The sequence below is a fragment of the Nycticebus coucang genome, chromosome 19, assembly GCF_027406575.1.
Source record: "Nycticebus coucang isolate mNycCou1 chromosome 19, mNycCou1.pri, whole genome shotgun sequence".
Lineage (NCBI taxonomy): Eukaryota > Metazoa > Chordata > Mammalia > Primates > Lorisidae > Nycticebus > Nycticebus coucang.
The window spans coordinates 2,865,226-2,883,508 of NC_069798.1; the positions used below are offsets into that span (position 1 = coordinate 2,865,226).

The 18,283-nt window shown below is 46.2% G+C and overlaps 1 protein-coding gene and 1 long non-coding RNA gene across 2 annotated transcripts in view; both read right to left on the reverse strand.

Moving 5' to 3' along the window:
• LOC128572120 (uncharacterized) overlaps nt 1-18,283 on the reverse strand; it is a 76,912-nt gene that overhangs the window by 10,764 nt on the left and 47,865 nt on the right. The window lies entirely within an intron of this gene.
• The window catches only part of LOC128572026 (uncharacterized), a 29,638-nt gene continuing 19,399 nt past the window's right edge, over nt 8,045-18,283 (reverse strand). The window contains exon 3 of the long non-coding RNA XR_008376031.1: nt 8,045-8,840. This is a non-coding gene — a long non-coding RNA (uncharacterized LOC128572026). The remainder of the gene's footprint in view (nt 8,841-18,283) is intronic.

Genomic DNA, 18,283 nt, shown 5'->3' on the forward strand with positions numbered 1-18,283 from the left:
CCCCAGCTTTATCTGCTTAAAACACATCCCAATCACTGGCAAGGTGATTTCCTCAGAGGCCTGAGAGAGCTGCTGAGGGCTCTAGCACTGTCCCCCACAGATGAGGATGGACCACTGCAGACTGTCTGCTGGCCACTTCTTCACCCACGGAGTCTGTTTCCTAGGTCATGTCTTATGCTTCAGTGCACCCACCCTGTGCCCCCTTTGAAGCCGGAGCTGCATGAGCCTTGTATCTCTCCAGTCGGGCCTGCCCTGGCTTCACCACACACACACCTCCTCAGGCAGTTGGGCAGTTGAGCAGTTGGTTCCCTTGGTCACAGGGAAAGTCTGCACTGTCTGGTCATTTCCTTTGAGCTCATTCAGACAGGCTTTCCAGGGATTCCCTGTCGAAGCAGCTAATTATCTTCCTAAGGTCACCAGAAATAAAGCTAAAGATGGGAGTTAGACCATCCCATGTGCAAGGAACAATCCACCACCTTCTTGCCGGAGGTCATATGATTCAAAACGTACTTGTGGGCTCAGCACCTGTGGCTCAAGTGGCTAAGGCACCACCCACATACATCAGAGCTGGCAGGATCGAATCCAGCCTGGGCCTGCCAAACAACAATGACAACTACAACCAAAAAATAGCCAGGCATTGTGGTGAGCACCTGTAGTCCCAGCTACTTGGGAGGCCGAGGCAAGAGAATTGCTTTAGCCCAGGAGCTGGAGGTTGCTGTGAGCTGTGACGCCACAGCACTCTACCCAGGCCGACAGCTGAGGCTCTGTCTCAAAAAAAAAAAAAAAGTACGTATGTTTTCATTAACTTGCTCTCTGGAATGGAAGAGTGAGTTAGGAAGAAGTCCTTCCCTGAGTACATACCCTGCAGGTCAGGCCCTTTAGCTTTAAGGCATTTATTCCATGCTTTCTTAAAATGCTTAATCACCTTGTCAGAGACCCTGGAGAGGCAGAGAGGGTAGATGAGCGTCTCCAGGCTCATCAGCATTGATCCGGGGCGATCCGTATCCATCTCAGTATGTCATCCTGGCCCTTAGTACAGCTGATAACTAACCTGGCTTCAAATGAATTTTAAGAATGTTTTCTAGGATTTATGGAGAATGTGAATCATAATCATATTTTCTTACATTATTTCTTAGCAGCTGGACATAGAATAAACCAAACTTATGTCAAATAGCCCCCAAGTTTTCACCATGTTTTGAGAAGTGCATGGGAGAGCAGTTGGAACAGACTGTGGCCGGTGCTATTGCTGTGACGTGGCAGGAGACGTTTGGGTGATGCTGAGGTGTTCTTGAAACCCCTTGGGAGAATAGGAAACAGAAAATGGGGATCACACAACCTCCAAGTCACAGTCAACTCAGCATCAACTGTGGTTTCCTATTCCTCTCAAACCATAACATCTCATTAATCACAAATTAGAAATAAGGTGGGACTAATACGTCTGATGGGGCCTCCTTCTTATACAGGAGCCTGGATTGTTCTCCACAAAGCAGCGCCCCTACCTGAAGACATGACAATCTTTTTTTTTTTTTTTTTGAGGCAGAGTCTCATTATGTCACCCTCAGTAGAGTGCTGTGGCGTCACAGCTCACAGCAAACTCATAGACCTCGAACTCCTGGGCTTAAGCAATTCTCTTGCCTCCCGAGTAGCTGGGATTACAGGCACCCACCACAAAACCCGGCTATTTTTTTGTTGCAATTGTCATTGTTGTTTAGCAGGCCTGGGCCAGGCTCAAACCTGCCAGCCTCAGTGTGTGTGGCCGGTGCCCTACTCACTGAGCTAAAAGTGCCATCCAACAATAATCTTTTTTTTTTATTAAATCATAGCTGTGAACAGTAATGCAATCATGAGGTACAATTCTACCAAACCTTTCAAGAGGAACTAGTACGTATATTACTCAAACTTTTCCAAAATATAGAAAAAGAAAGAATACTACCCAACACATTCTATGAAGCAAACATCACCTTGATCCCCAAACCAGAAAAAGACCCAACAAGAAAAGAAAATTATAGACCAATATCACTAATGAATATTGATGCAAAAACATTCAACAAGATCCTAACAAACAGAATCCAGCAACACATCAAACAAATTATACATCATGACCAAGTGAGTTTTATCCCCGGGTCTCAAGGCTGGTTCAATATACGTAAATCTATAAATATAATTCAGTACATAAATTAAAAAACAAAAACCATATGATTCTCTCAACTGATGCAGAAAAAGCTTTTGATAATCATTTTTTGATTGTTTGGCTCACATTTGTTTTGGAGGCAGGTAGAGGGGAAAGGACCTTAGGGAAAGACAATTGTCCCTTAGCTGGGTGGGGTCACTGTAAAAATCCACAGGAGGTGTTTAGAGACAAGAGCCACACCCAGGATTCTCCGCATTCTCCATCTGGCCAGCATCTTCCTACACAAAGCCAGCCTGCCAGCCAAGCTGAGGGTGGTGTAACAGCACGAGGGTGACGGCACAGAATATTGGCAGGTCTTGAACAAACACAATTACAGGACCAGCAGGCGTGCGTAGTTAATCCACTTTTGACTTCAGAGTCACACAAAAAGTTCATTATGAAACATATATCAGAGACATTGTTGACCATATTGGAACCACCTTTAAAGGTTAACTAACAGGTACAAGGTGAGAACCAGAGTCAGGGCCCCAAAATAGGCACAGCCGAAATAATGACAATAGTCTCACTCTGTGAAGGAACAAGGTCAGCTAAAACAATGATAATAATCAGCCACTGTCCCCTTGTTCACTTGATAATAGTCACTGCGCCCTTGTTTGCTTCTGTACAATTGCCGCCCTAGCGGGCACAGGTAGTAGCCATAAAGATTTTTAACTTTTGTCTGTCAGTAACATCACCTGTTTGGAACTGAGGGGTAGCTTCTGAGCTATCTTCCAGGTCCTGGATTCCAGTGGCTTGACTGGCGCAGCTGATAGAGTCAAATGTAGGAACCTACCCAAATAGGGCAGACCCGCCCAAATGGGTCAACCCCCCACCCCTTCCCCCTGGATGTCCCACTGAGAAAGGTAAATGGGTCAACCCCCTACCCTCCTGACGGATGTACCGCCCAGGACAGGTGAACAGGCCAAACCCCGCCCTTCCGACAGGTGTCCCGCCCAAGAAAGGGAATGTCCCAACCCCCACCCTTGGATGTTTCAAATCCCCATCCATCTTTATTCATGTGCTGACTTCTTTCTCAAACTCAGCTCACCCCCATCAGGTAGAATCCTGTTTTCCTTTTGTCTCAAGTCTCGGAAGAATCTTCTATTTTCAGTCTTTGACCTCTCATCAGCCAGAACAAAAACTGACTCAACTGGTCCCCACTCAAGCAGCCACATTCAAGCCAGTTGGCTGACCCAGCCAGAGAGAGGCCCACACCGAAGGACTGCTGGTCCTGCCCCCAAACCAGACGGTGAGACTCTGATGACCTAAAACTTTGCCTACTGAACTAGCTTTAAAAACCCTGTTGCCCTAATTCTTGGAGAGGTGGATTTGAGGAATTTCTCCAATCTCCCTGCTTAGTGCTATGCGGAATAAACGCTTTCTCTTCTGTGAACCCTGCTATTTCTGGGTGTTGGCGTTCTCTTGGGCAGAGGGCAGGTGAACCTGGCTGGGTGGCAAAAATGTTTTGTTTTGAAGGCAATCCTGACTTTATCCCAACATTCGTAAGAAGGTATGTTGAAACCTCCACACTGTCAGCTGCAGCATGGTATAAGGACTATAATTGGTCTTTGTCTCCAGTTCCTGGTGCCAGAATCTCCTGAGTGACAGGTTATTCATAAAAAACCTCTTTCCTCACACCTGGGTTTATGCTAATGAGATGACTTAGGGTGGGGCCCCTAGACAGCTTCCGGATGGAGCTTGTCCTCAGAAAGACCCAGTGATTAGCGCACTGGGACTCTCATCCCCACCCGCCACCTCCCAGAAGGGGAGGCGGCTAGAGATGAAGCTCTGTAAAAAACTCTTGGACGGGCGGCGCCTGTGGCTCAGTCGGTAAGGCGCCGGCCCCATATACCAAGGGTGACGGGTTCAAACCTGGCCCTGGCCAAACTGCAACCAAAAAATAGCCAGGCGTTGTGGCAGGTGCCTGTAGTCCCAGCTACTCGGGAGGCTGAGGCAAGAGGATCGCTTAAGCCCCAGGAGTTGGAGGTTGCTGTGAGCTGTGTGAGGCCACGGCACTCTACCTAGGGCCATAAAGTGCGACTCTGTCTCTACAAAAAAAACAAAAAAAAAACTCTTGGACAAGGAGATCTGATGAGCTTCCTGGTTGAGGAAGGAATCAGAGTTTAGGGAATGTGGCCCACCCAGAAGGCGTGAAGCCTCCTGCAGCCCCCACACCCGGCCCTATGCATCTCTGCACCTGGCTGTTCATCTGAATCCTTTGTAATACACTGATAATAGTGAAATGTGTCCCTGAGTTCAATGAGCCATTACAGCAAATAGCGAACCTGGGGAGGGGGCTGTGAGAATCTATCATTTGAAGTGAGTTGCAGTGGTCTTGTCACCAGGGACCAGTTCCATGGAAGACAATTTTTTGGCAGATGGGGATGAGGGTGGAGTGGGGTGGGGTAGGCAAAGCTTAGGAGGTGATGCCAGCGATGGGGAACAGAGGGCTGTGGGAAACACAGATGATGAAGCTGCTTCTGCGGCTCACCTCCTGCAGGCGGCCCAGTCCCAGGTTTCATGGAAGACAATTTTCCCATGTTCTAGGTCAGGGGAGGAGGGGTGGAGTAGGTAGGGTTCTGCAGCCCAGCTCCTAATAGTCCATGGACCAGGGTTGGAGATTGCAAGTGAGTGGGGCAGACATTCGGGTGACTTGTAGACCCACTAATGCAACTAGCATCTGGAGGGGGAAGGACTGAGCCAGTGAATTTTGGTGTCTGTGCAAACTCTGGATTATTAGTGTCAGAATTGAATTAAATTATAGGACACCCAGCTGGTATCTGGAGATTTGGAAACTTGGTTGTTAGGTAGAAAAAACCCACAGGTTTGGTGTCAGATGTGTTGTGAGCAGAGAAACAGTTTTCTTTTAGGTAGTATAATCTTCATTTCTCCAGTTTTTGGTTTCTTGAGTTCATGTGCATTTTGAAAAAGATGTTTATGAACCCACCAAGACTTTGAATTTTGAGCAGTTGTATTCTTTTCCCTTTATTTCTACAAGTAGTCCTCCAATTTGTATAAAGATCTGAAGTTACTTACCATTACTTGAACTTGAAAAAGTAAATTATTCATAGGTTATAGACAAGTTATAAACAGTATTATATCATCATGGCAGGGAGGGGGGAGAAATTCCTGGCGTTCATGTGGCCTTGGCTATTCTGTTATGCCATTCCAGGAAGAATTCAGCAAGAAAAACTTTCACTTTGGATTTCATTGCACCAAGAGATATCTTTATTTCCTATGAAAGCTATGGTGGAAAGAATCCACTCCGTATACAGCCTGTGGTATGTGTTTATAAATGTGAATAGTAGTAGTAGAGTTCCCTTTTGAATGTTCTGAAACAGGCTATGTAGCTATGGTCTGTACAACACCGAAAGTGTCACATGTCACGCAGACACTCACACTTCATAGAGGCCACCACTCCTTCTCTAGGTCATCTTGGATTCTATGGACCCCTCACCTATAGCTGCACCTGCTACTTTAGGCATCCAGACAAGGACGTACCAAAGAGTTTATGGCAGTGGGTTCTCGACCTTCCTAATGCCGCAACCCTTTAATACGGTTCCTGTGGGTCACGTCCCACAGGTTGAAAACCGTTGGTTTATGGTTTCTAAAAAGATTTTTACTTTCATTGACAAGGTTAGTATTAGAACATTCTCTTTTTTTTTTTTTTTTTTTTTTTTGTAGAGACAGAGTCTTACTTTACTGCCTTCAGTAGAGTGCCATGAGGTCACACGGCTCACAGCAACCTCCAGCTCTTGGGCTTTCGCGATTCTCCTGCCTCAGCCTCCCGAGCAGCTGGGACTACAGGCGCCCGCCACAACGCCCAGCTATTTTTTGGTTGCAGTTCAGCCAGGGCTGGGTTTGAACCTGCCACCCTCCGTATATGGGGCTGGCGCCCTACTCACTGAGCCACAGGCGCCACCCAAACACCATTAGAACCCTTATTAGTGCCAGATCTTACAGTGACACTCGGAGGCCACTTGTCAGAGGACGTCTAGCAAAAGCAAGTGATATCAGATTTTCTTGGAGAGCCGAGGAGTAGGTGTGTCGATGTAAGAAGCCATCAGTTTGTGACAGGTATGGGAGGGAGGGTGTGTCTCCTCTGAGGATCAGCTAGCCTGCACCATCAACCCCAGATCTACCCCGGCTCAACGGCTACTCGCGTATGTAGGACACACACTGTAGACCACGTGTGCACACAGACAGTGTCTTTCCCACCTCCTCTTCCAGGGAGGAGCCTCCTTTACACAGACAGCCCAGGTCAAAATTGGGGCCACCCAGAGTGAAAACAACAGGGCTTTTCATCGGAGAAACTCCATCTCAATCTATTCTGTGCAAATTGCCTGGATCCCAAAGTGCTTTTTCATTAGGTTTTGTATGTTTTGACCAGCTTGTGTATACATCTTCCCTAAATGGCTTAGACGGAGTCTTTTTTTAATTTAACAAGATAGTGCTAAAATTGAACTTTAAAAATAAAGATGAAAGAAAATAAGAAAAACAAATAAAAGCACCACCTTCATTGGAACTAGCCCACCGGAATGTGCTTCAGAACAATTAGGTGTCCCAAGAGCAGCTCTGCTCTGCACTGTCGAATCCCAGGAGGGGGCCCCACAGGGAGCCTGCAGATTTTGAAGATATTCACATGGACAATGGCCAGTGGTGACTCTGGAAGGTGACACAGGACACCTCTAAACATCCTTTAATAATGTCCGTGCCAGAGATTTGGGTCCTGATGCTGTCATGACAATACGAATCACATGTTACCTCACATTATTCCTCTTGCCTTGTTCATGACATCTTTGTCAGGACGAGGACAGGAGGTGCTCTTAACCTCTGAGTCTCAGTTTCCCCATCTGCACCTAAGTGGATGGCAGCTATGAGTAACCGATATGACTTTATGTCTCTGACGAGACCGAGTTCACAAGAAGCGCCTAACAAGGTCTGGGCTGACCGCTGGTCTGTCCTGAGGGTGCTGTCTGGCTACATGCTTGGTACCAGGGCCTCCCCCCTCCCCTAGGCCGGCTGGCGCGGGAGCCATCCTGTGTCTTGAGAATAAAGGGTTAACCAGAGCACACATGTCAAAGGGTTTTCAAAAATGCAGCCCTGCCGGGGCCTCAAAGCCTCCCGTTACTAGAGGCCTTATCTGCCCAGCAATCGCCAGGCTGCAGAGGCTCTGCTCTCTTCCCTTCATCTGACTGCAGCTCTTGAGATTGGAGAGAACTGTTGGCCACAGTTCTAAAAACTGCAGATAAAGTCTTTGATTTGTTAATTAAATTTTTACTATCTGCATTTGATATCTCAGTGACATTGTATCCTCTGCAGGAACAACCAGAAAGTCCCTCACTTCAAAGGGGCGCCCACTTGATGACCTGTAATTATGGAATTTACTGCGGGGTTGAAGCACAGTCTGGGGTGCACCTGCCACCCTAGCGCCCCCATGCTGCCCCCCAGCGGCACCCCCTTGTCCCAGCGGCTTTTAGACAGCCCTGGCTCCCTGCAAGCACTGCCAGGTCCAGAGGAGCCCTCCTGGTCCACCCTGTCCCTGTGGAGGTCCCCTCTGCCTGCTCACCTTCCCCCCACCACCTGCTCTGCCGTGCGTCCCCCTGGCAACCTGAAAGAATCGGCCACTTTGTCCTCCCTCCCCATAGATGTCTCAGTGAAAAATGGTTCCTTTAATGAAAAAGTTGACAGGCCAGAGCCATGCTGGGTGAGGCTGCCTGCTGGCTCCAGGCAAGGTCTCAGGCAGCCTGAGATGTGTGCTGTACGCACATCTACCTTTATTGAAAATGATTAAGAGGTCATTGCTGAGTGTGATTAAAGGTGACTTTTATTTCCATTTCTGTGCTTAGCTCTAAGTTTTAGGTTTTCTAAATTTAGTACATGTAGAATTTATAACAAGTTGCTACAGCAATTAACGGAGCTTGTCACCCACCCTGGGCTGGGGTGCGGTGCTGGCGGCTTGGACTAGACTAGACCAGGTTGAGTCAATGGAAGGGAAGGAATAAAGTCCAGTCAGGGTAACAAGGGAGCCGGAAAAAGGAATGCAGAGGAGATGTGTGGCCAGAGCAAGGGCGCTGCTTGACCAGAGGAAATTTAGGGATTTCCCCTTCGTGTCACCCACTAACCTGGGGGATTGTATCGGATCTCCTGCAGGAAGCCAGCTGTGTACTTGGGCTCTGGGAACTGTGCAACCACAGAAGAGGCAAGGAGGCCTCCCAGGGAGAGAGGCAGCTCCTGAGACCAGGCTGTGTCTAACGAGGGTGAATCTAGGCTCGCCAGAGTTCTTGGGGTCAGGGCAGGCAGACACAGGCAGGCTGTGGATCGTTCAAAGTGAAAATGGCCAATCCAGAAGCAGCACGGCAGATGTGGGTGCCCCTCGCCCTGCAGAGCCGAAGGTGGAGGACACACTCCAAACCCCAAGACCAACATCAACCTCGCCGGAGGTTTCCATCCAAGCTGCTAGAATGTTCCCTTTCTCAGCATAAATATGATGTCAGATGCACTTGACAATAAAGTGATTCATTACTGTCATGGTCTTGACCATCTTTTTAGAAAAACAAAGGAACATGCCTGTGATACTGACAGGGTGGGTGCGAGTCATCACAAAATCTTTGAGAAGATGCCGTCGTGTTTAATTCATCAATTGGCTTTAAAACATATTTTCCTCCCCCTGGAAGTTAAAAAGAAAGAATTTTGTAAGGGCTTTTAAAAAACAGCAGAATCGTGGGCCTTAATTTATTTTTACAGCTCACTGGGTCTGCAGGACAGGCTCTTCTGGGTTGACCCGTTTAGTGAGTGTACCTTGCTAATTCATCTGCACTTGCTTAATGAATATGAGGGCTGCAGATGGAGAACCGGCTCTGTGGTGTTCTTCTCCAAGTGCACCCGGCTACACACATGCTCAAAGCAGGTATTTAGGCTACAAACCCTGAGGCAGTTGACCAAAATCTCTGATGCTCCTGTTAATTTTATTAATGCAATTAATGAATCAACAAATAGTTATTAACTACATAGTTACTATTTACTGGGCACTTGCTCCGTGCCAAGTACTGTGCTAGACTAGGGTTAAATCCTCACAGTATGGGATTTAATCCTGGTCCATTTTACTCCAAAGCCTCTGTCCTGATTCAGTCCCCTACTGCTACCATACTACAGGGAAATACCGTGCTGGGGAGTGGAAACCACGCAACCGCGGCCCCAGCTGCCTGCTCTGAGTTTACGGTATCTTTGGATAAGTCGTACACATAAACCAGTAACTACTGGCTCAGGACAGCAGGTCAGTTCCTGCTGAGCGTGGGGACTCTGTGCTGTAGCACGCAAGGTGGTGAGACCCTGTCCTGGAATTACCAGGGAAGTTTCCAAGGGTGGGCTGGGCACAGAAGTTCACACCTGTAATCCTAGCATTTGGGAGGTCAAGGTGGGAAGACTGCTTGAGGCCAGGAGTTCAAGAACAGCCTGTGCAGCATAGAGAGACTCCATCTCTATAAAAAATAAGAAAAAATAGCCAGATGTGGTGGCATATGCTTGTAGTCCCAGTTACTTGGGAAGCTGAGGCAGAAGGATCGCTTGAGCCAAGGAGTTTGAGAGTTACACTACACTGTAGCCTGGGCCACAGACCAAGCTCCTGTCAGGGAAGGGAAGGGAAGGGAAGTTTCCAAGGAGAAAGTCTGAATAGGCTTTCCAGTAACAGCATTGGAGGAGACTTGAGCAACCCAGGTTAATGTTTTCGTAAGTTCTCCACGGGTTTGAAGGTCAGAGCACTCAGTCCCCAAACACGTTTATGTGTTCCTGAAAAATCTAAGGAGAAAAGATTAATTTGTGTGGGTACAGCAGTTGATGAGTTTAAGCATTGGGTTAAAGAGCTCCTGATGAAACCAGTAGCACCACCCCCACTGGCAGCAGCTACCATTTATTGTTGACTTTGTGCCAGACAACTGCAATAAGTCTTTTGCAATTTTTGTCCCATTAGATATCATATCCCCATTTAACAGATGAGAACACTGAGACCTACAGAGCTAGATAAATTGCTCATGTTCACACAGCCACCAAATAGCAGAAGTAGAGTAGACCCAGGTCTCTCTGATGCCGGAATGTGCGTGTGAGAACTTGGCTATTCTGCCTCTAGCAGTATGTATTGGAAATGTGGATAATGATAGAAAAACGACTCCAAAACGATTCTCGGAAAGCACTGTGGACACAAAGAAGCATCTTGCACTGGGCATTGAAGAAACTCATAAGGCTGGAAAGGAAGTGAAATGAGAGCTGGCATCCCCTGGAGGTGAAGAGCCAACATTTCCCTTCTTCTGTCCAAGAGAAGTTCACCTACAAATATTCTGCCAAGGACACGGCTAAGGGAGGCTGGGGGGTGAGGGGGACACACAGCAGGGACTGCGTATCTGTCTCGAACAAGCTCAGATCCGCAACCTGAGAAAAATGAGCACCCACAGAGTGTGGTGTGCCAGGCCCAGGGAATTCGAAGTTCCAAACATGAACTTGATATTCCCTCGGCGTCATTGCCAGGGTGTGAGAGAGAGCCTGCCTGTTGTTATAGTCCCATGGTCTAGTACACCCAGGAGAAAGCGGGTGTGACAATGCCCCAGAGAATGTTACTTTGGTCTACAACTGGCTTTTAGTTTGGCCAACACTGCATGGAGGCCCTGGCACCTGCTAGCCAGGCAGTCACTCCACAGAGCAGATTTCTCATGCTGAGTTGTCGTTTCAGGAAAGGATCAGGCCATGCAGCCTGGAGCTACCAGGAGTCCTTGTCCCTCCAGTTCTTCCTCCTGCTGCCTCCACATCCAGTTTTCCTCCCAGCTGAGGGTCCTCCCCCTCCGTGCTCAACCCTATCAACCCAGCCTCAAAATTGAACCAAAACAATACAGCCTCAGGAAAGAGCCTGGGACTGAGAGTTAGGGTCCCAGAGTTTTAGCACATATCATATATATATCAACCTGCTTGAAGGACACTTGGGAAAGCCAAAATGATGAGAATTTGCAGGTCTGGAAGGAGAGAGAAACCAACCAAGGGAGCCCTGGATGGGGACCACTGCTCCCCATGGGACAGATGTCCATTCCAAAGAGAAGGGCAGTAGCCTAAAAGCTGATCAGAGCTTCTGGCAAAATCACGGTGCTGGAAGGGCAAGATGTATAGTGTGGGTCTCAGCAAAGCGAAGAGGCTTCAATGAGCCCCTGAAGGTTCCCTAGAAATAAGCATGACCCCCTCACCAGATCTGACCAAAAGCCTCCCAGAAGAATAAGTAAATCCTTCAGGCAGAAAGAAATAATCCCACAGGGAGCCCAGATGCAGGAAAAACAAAGACTGAGGAGTATGTGGAAAAACGGAAATGACAACTGTGGTGGCTGTGTCCTCTAGGCCTCTGAGCACACAAAAAATTAAAACACAGGTAACAGTAGCACAGGAGGAGGGAGGTGGGTGAATGGAGTTAAAGGGTTCTGAGATTCCTTCGTTCAGAAGAAGGTGGTAAGAAATAATTTATATTAGAAATTAGTGAGTCAGGGAGGATATTATAGTTTCTATGAGAACCAGTAAAAAAACAGGAAGACAAAGCATAACTAACTAACTAATAAGAGGAGATGAGGAAGAAAGATCAGTCTACAGAAAGAGCGCAGAAGGAAAAAAGGAGCAGACGGACAGGATGGTTAGAAAACAAGTAATGAAATGGCAAACTTTTGTAATTACACTAAGTGTAAATGCACATTTCATTGAAAAGACAAAGATTGTCACACTACAATAGAAAACATAACTCTTGCTTGTCAGAGCCACCCATAATATAAGAGTACAGGAAAGTTGAAACGGCGGGAAAAGACACAGCATCAGAATGACCAACAGAAAGATCTGTACTAATGCGTAGTATCACATTCCGTAAGGAAAAAACATTCGTAGAAATAAAGGACATTTCGTAAAGATTTTCTTTACTTCTTCTGTTTTCTTTTCTTTTTCTTTTTCTTTTTTGAATCAGAGTCTTGCTCTGTTACCCAGGCTGGAGTGTGGAGGCATCATGATAGCTCACAGCAACCTCAGACTCCTGGGTCCCAGGTTCCTCCCCTGTCAGTCTCCCAGAGTGCTAGGATTACTGGAGCTAGCCACCAAGCCCACCAGGGATCCAACTTTCTTTCCTGGGCAGTTAGACATTCAGAAAGTCCACCCTCCCGGGAACTTCCCTGACTCCCACTTTCAGTCTGGACTGAAGAAGAGCCAGTGTCTCTGTGAGGCAGGGGCCTGGGGTCAGCCAGTGTGTCCCAAGCTGAGGCAAGTGCAGTAGACAGTGACAGAAGTCCCAGGACTGTTTGAGTAGCCCTCCTTCGTTTGTGTTGCAAAATCATATTCTCTAATAAATGAAGCATTCATTTGATAGAATTGCAACAAGCATGGATTAGAAAAAAATAACACTAACAATGCACCTGTTGGCACTGCAGAGTTGACTGGTGTCCTTACACCACCTCCTGGCATTTGTTTCCTAAAGGAACAACTGAGCGGGTGGCTCAGATCCCTGCACTGTGAGCTTCATCCTGAAGTTGTTCGGGGTCTCAGGCTAGTGAGGCCTGGTGTGGTGCCAAGGTCAGGAGGAAAACCTGGTGCTCTAAAACTGGCTGTTTGCTGAACTAGGGAGGTTCAGGGGCCACGTGTGTGTCCTGCCTTTGTCCCTAGCACCCGCAGAGCCTACCTCTTGGGCCTGCAGTGAAATGTGTCACCCCAGGAAGCCCAAGGCCAGCAAACCAGTGGCACCAGCTGTGGCAGAGGAAACACAGGGCCTCAGTCACCCAAACCAAGGCCCTGGCCCTAGGGGTAGGGTCTGGGTAGAGTAGGATGGCCCTCTATAACCACCCAGGGGAGACGTTTCAAAGGGGGCAGGGAGATGATCAAGGAGGCAGCAAAGGCAAGATCAGGGAGAGGCGAGCCAAGCACGGGAGGCTGGATCCCGGCTGGTGGAAGTAACAGAGGGAGGTTCAAAGAGCTGAGGGTCTGTGGCTAAGTCATCTACGTCATGAGGCTGCATCCTCCCTGCTGTGATCTTGCTGCGCGGGGAGCCCATACCAGCAACGTCTGGGAAGAAGGGAGTCTGGGCTCTGGCTTGAGTCTGGTTCAGCCAGGGAGGAAATAAAGAAACAGCCCCCCAGTGCAGGGTAGAGGGCACGGGATGACAGAGGGACAATGGCTGGTGAGAAAGAGGGGCTGAGGGCCACTGCCAGCAGGGTGAGGGTGGTGGACGCCTGCCCTGGGAAGCAGGTGGCCAAGGCTCTCTGAACCTGCCAGGCTACAATCACCGAGAGAAGGAAGGAAGTGTCCGCTGCACAGGGTGTGGCAGGGATTTATAAAAAACACATAAAAAGTGCTAGCACAGTAGCTGTTACTCAGACAAGAAAAGGGAGGGATTACGTATCATCCTACCCCTGGAAAAGGCCTCCTTGCCTTTCCCTCTTTTCTCATTAAGTCCCAGATGGCTGAGCAACTGTGTGAGCAGGTACAAGGCCCCCAGCCTTGACCTCAGGGCCCGTCCTTGCAGCCATCTCTGCATTGTGCATCCAGACCCCGCCAGATTCCACCTTTAGCCTAAAGCCTCTGCCACATGAGTAGAGTTGTGACTGTTAGATTTGCTTATAGAACCGAAACGTTACAGGAGTTGGCAGAGTTTTGTCGTGTAGGACAATGCCTAATTAAGATGAGTAACCAGGCAACCAGCAAGAAAGGTGTTCTCCTTTTCAAGGAGGCATCCTCAAGCCTTGGAGGATTTGATGTCTTTTATTTGGTCACTGCTTTCTATTTAAACATCACTCAACAAAGTGTCCACAAAATTTAAAATATCCTAAGGTAGAGGCCAACCCTCCCCTTAGCCCTGGTCAATCTGGTCTTACACTTTTCAGGAATATGACGTGGAAACAAGTTCTGTTCCTTAGATAGATACTTTACTAGGTTGCAATCTGCAGATGAAAGGGGTTGGCTGGGTTGTACCACTGCCTGCCAGGAAATCTGTGAAAACTATTTTCCTCTTTGCTAAGAGGTAAAATATTTATGTCTTTAATAAGCATGGTGACTGAGACATAAGTGTGTTTATAAATAGCTACACCAAAAATAGCACACCCCTTAAATAAAAGAAAGTGGAGGCCACAAAAACTGCTCTCAGATCCCTCCCTAGCCTCAGGGGTAAAAGATGTCTGGGACCCAGGAGCCTGAGGTTGCCGTGTGCTATGCTGATGCCTCCTCACTCCAGCCTGGGTGACAGAGCAAGACTGATTCTTGGAAACAACTCTGCCTGTTGCCCAGACCACCAGGCCTCTCTTGTTAATACAGACACCCCTTCTTCCAGTATCCCTGTGATAGCTGTGCCGAGTCAGACAAGACAGTGGTAGCATCTCACATAAGCTGCAGCTGTCAGCCTCCTCCTGTGTGGGGGTCCCAGGCTGGGGAGCAGGGGTGATCACCAGGCCTGGCACCAAGCATGGAGCCGGCAGTGGGGCAGGCCAAGACTGCACATGGCCATCTGATGCCAGGCAGCTCCAGGGCCTTTCTGAGCCCCCCATATCAATTAAAGCAATGATCAGACACACACCCAAACGTGACTGTTCAGCTGCCGGGTTAGGATAAAGCAGTCATCTGACCGTAACCACTGAAGAATACAATTTAGGGAGCTTGGATTACAGGCACTATGAAATCTGAGCAGACTTGAGGGACCCAGCACACTTTCACCAGCCAATCTCCCTCCTTGACTGCCCGGTTTACAGCAATGTGAAGGAAAACGTGTGCTGGCACCCACAGCAGTTATGTGACCCAAATACCACATGCTCAGCTTGGCACACACAGCGGGGCTCACACGGAAAGCTCCCGAGACATAGGGAAATAGCAAATAAAATACAGTTTGCTAAAGAACACATAGAAATCTATGATTGTTTGGGAGATCGCAAAGTTGCAAAGCACTTCTTCAAGTATTTTTGGCATTCAGTGTCTGCTCCATGTGTGTGAACACATCGTCTCTCGGCAAGAGGTTTGGGTAAACCCAATAAAGCCCTGATTTATAGGTGGAGCAGCCTTTGAACTGGCTTCCATCCACACCCAGGAATGAACCCTGTGACTTTTCATGTTTAATTGGGTGGAGTGCGGCAGGGAGGGGGGGCGTGGTAATCTAAAATAGACCCCATGCCACACACATACCCACCTCCTAAAAATATATCAACATGGCCTCTTCCACAAGTGGACCCTGACTCCACACACATATGGCAACAGCGTATGTTTACACATGGACCTAGGGAATTTTATGTGCAAGTATTTGATTGAAAATGTTTAGGGGAAGTTTCCAACATATAAAATATTACTGAAATATTTTTAAATGATACATAAGTCCTAAACCAAAAGTTGATAAAGAATTTAACCAGCTTGGGGCGGAGCCTGTGGCTCAAAGAGGTAGGGCGCCATCCCCATATGCTGGAGGTGGTGGATTCAAACCCAGCCCCGGCCAAAAACTGCAAAAAAACAAAAAAGAATTCAACCAGCTTGTATTTAGGGAGGTTTTTAAAAATTTATTTTCCTTTATTTTAATTGACATACTAATTCTATATAATTTATGGAGTCCAATGTGATGTTACGATACACACACACAGAGTATGTCCCCAAAAATGTATACGCAAGATAAAACTGTGTTTAAATGGTAATGCTCAAGTCATGGTTGACTTTTGCAGTTACGAGAGATATGAGATGCAATATACAAGATAACAAATGTTACTGGTATATATCAAGCATTACAATTATAGTACAGTTTTTTCATTTCTTAAATCACGTATATAGATTTTTGACACCCTCTGTATATAGTGGAACGATTAAATCATGCTAATTAACATACCTATCACCTCACATACTTATTATATCTTCATGGTGAGACCACTGAAAATCTACTGTTGTAGCAAGTTTGAAATATACATAATACATCATTATTGACTATAGTCACCAGGCCATGCAATGGATTACGAACATTTACCCCTTCCATCTAACTGAAACTTTTCTCCCTTGAACCAAAGTCACTCCTTTCCTCGTTCACCCTCCACACCCCCTGGTCCTAGCAGTTTTCTCCCGTGAGTGTGACGTGAGCTGTGGGCATGTTATAGATGGTCTTTGTTGTGTGGAAGAGCATCCTTCTGAACCTAATTTGTTGAAAGGTTTTATCCTGAAAGGATATTGAATTTTGTCAAGTGTTTTTTCTGCTTTTATTAAGACTCAAATAAAATCAGAACTCATAGAAGGAACATTCCAGCCAATACCAAAGAAATACAAAAGAGACTTCTATGAATGATTATATGCCAACAAATTGGGTAGCCTGGAAGAAATTAATAAATTCCTAGAAATGTAAAACATACTAAGGTTGAATCAGAAATAAACAGAAAATCTGAACAGACAAATAATGATTAAGGAGATAGAGTCAGTGATAAAGTCTTCTATCAGAGAAATGATGGAGTTCTATACCATGGACAGTACCTCTGAAGAAAATGAAATACCTGGGAATATATCTAAAAAATGAGGTGAAAGATCTCTCTAAAGGGAACTATGAAACCCTGAGAAAAGAAATAGCAGAAGACATTAACAAATGGAAGAACCTACCATGCTCATGGCTGGGAAAAATCAACATCATTAAAATGTCCATATTATCCAAAGCAATCTACAGATTTAATGCAATCCCCATCAAAGCACCAATGTCATACTTGGAAGAATTTGAAAAAATAGTACTTAGTTTCATACAGAATCAGAAAACAAAAAAGAATAGCCAATACAATTGTTAGAAATAAAAACAAATCTGGAGACGTCACATTACCAGACTTCAGGTTATACTACAAATCTGTAGCATTCAAAAGAGCATGGTATTGTTACAAAAACAGAAACATAGATCTATGGAATAGAACGAGAACCTAGAGATGAACCCAGCTACATATTGCCATTTGATTTTTGATAAACCTAACAAAAGTATGCCCTGGGGAAAAGAATCCCTATTTAGTAAATGGTGCTGGAAGAACTGGTTAGGCACATGTAGAAGTCGGAAACTGAACCCACACCTCTCACCATTGACAAACATTGATTCTCACTGGATAAAATATTTAAATTTAAGACATGAAACAATAAAAACTCTAGAAGAGAGTGTGGGGGAAATGCTTGAAAATACTGGCCTGGGAAAAGATTTTATGAGGAAGACTTCCCCCCCACCCCAGCCCCCAGCAATTATTTATTTTAAATAAATAAATGGGATGTGATCAACCTAAAAAGCTTCTCCACAGCTAAGGGTACTACAACCAAAGCAAACAGACATTCTCCTTGGAATGGGAGAAGGTTTTTCCATGTTATGAATCTGACAAAGGCCTGGTATCTAGAATCTACAGAGAACTCAAATTAATCAACAAGAAAGGAGCAAACAACCCCATTTATAAGTGGGCAAGAGACTTTAACAGAAACTTCTCTGAAGAACACAGATGAATGGCCAAGAAACACATGAAAAAAATGCTCATCATTCCTGATTATCAGAGAAATGCAAATCAAAACCACCCTGAGCTATCACCTAACTCCGGTAAAATTAGCCCACATCACAAAGTCCCAAATCTGCAGATGCTGGCGTGGATATGGAGAGAAGGGAACACTTCTACACTGCTGGTGGGATTGCAAACTAATACAGCCTTTTTGGAGAGAAGTATGGAGAATCCTTAAAGAATTAAATGTTGACCTTCCATTTTGTCCCATAATTCCATTACTAGGTATCTACCCAGAAGAACAAAAATAATTTTACCACAAATACATTTGCACCAGAATGTTTATTGCAGCTCGGTTCATAATTGCCAAGTCATGGAAGCAACCCAAATGCCCATCAACCCATGAATGGATCAAACTGTGGAATATAGTACCATGGAGTACTATTCAGACATAAGAAAAGATGGAGACTTTACATCTTTTATGTTTACCTGGATGGAGTTGAAACACATTCTTCTTAGTAAAGTATCTCAAAAATAGGAAAAAAAAAATTCAGTGTACTCAATACTAATACGAAACAAATATATAAATAATTACATGCCCACACAAACAATAAAACATAAATATAATCTAGCAAGGGGAGGGGAGAGTAGGGAG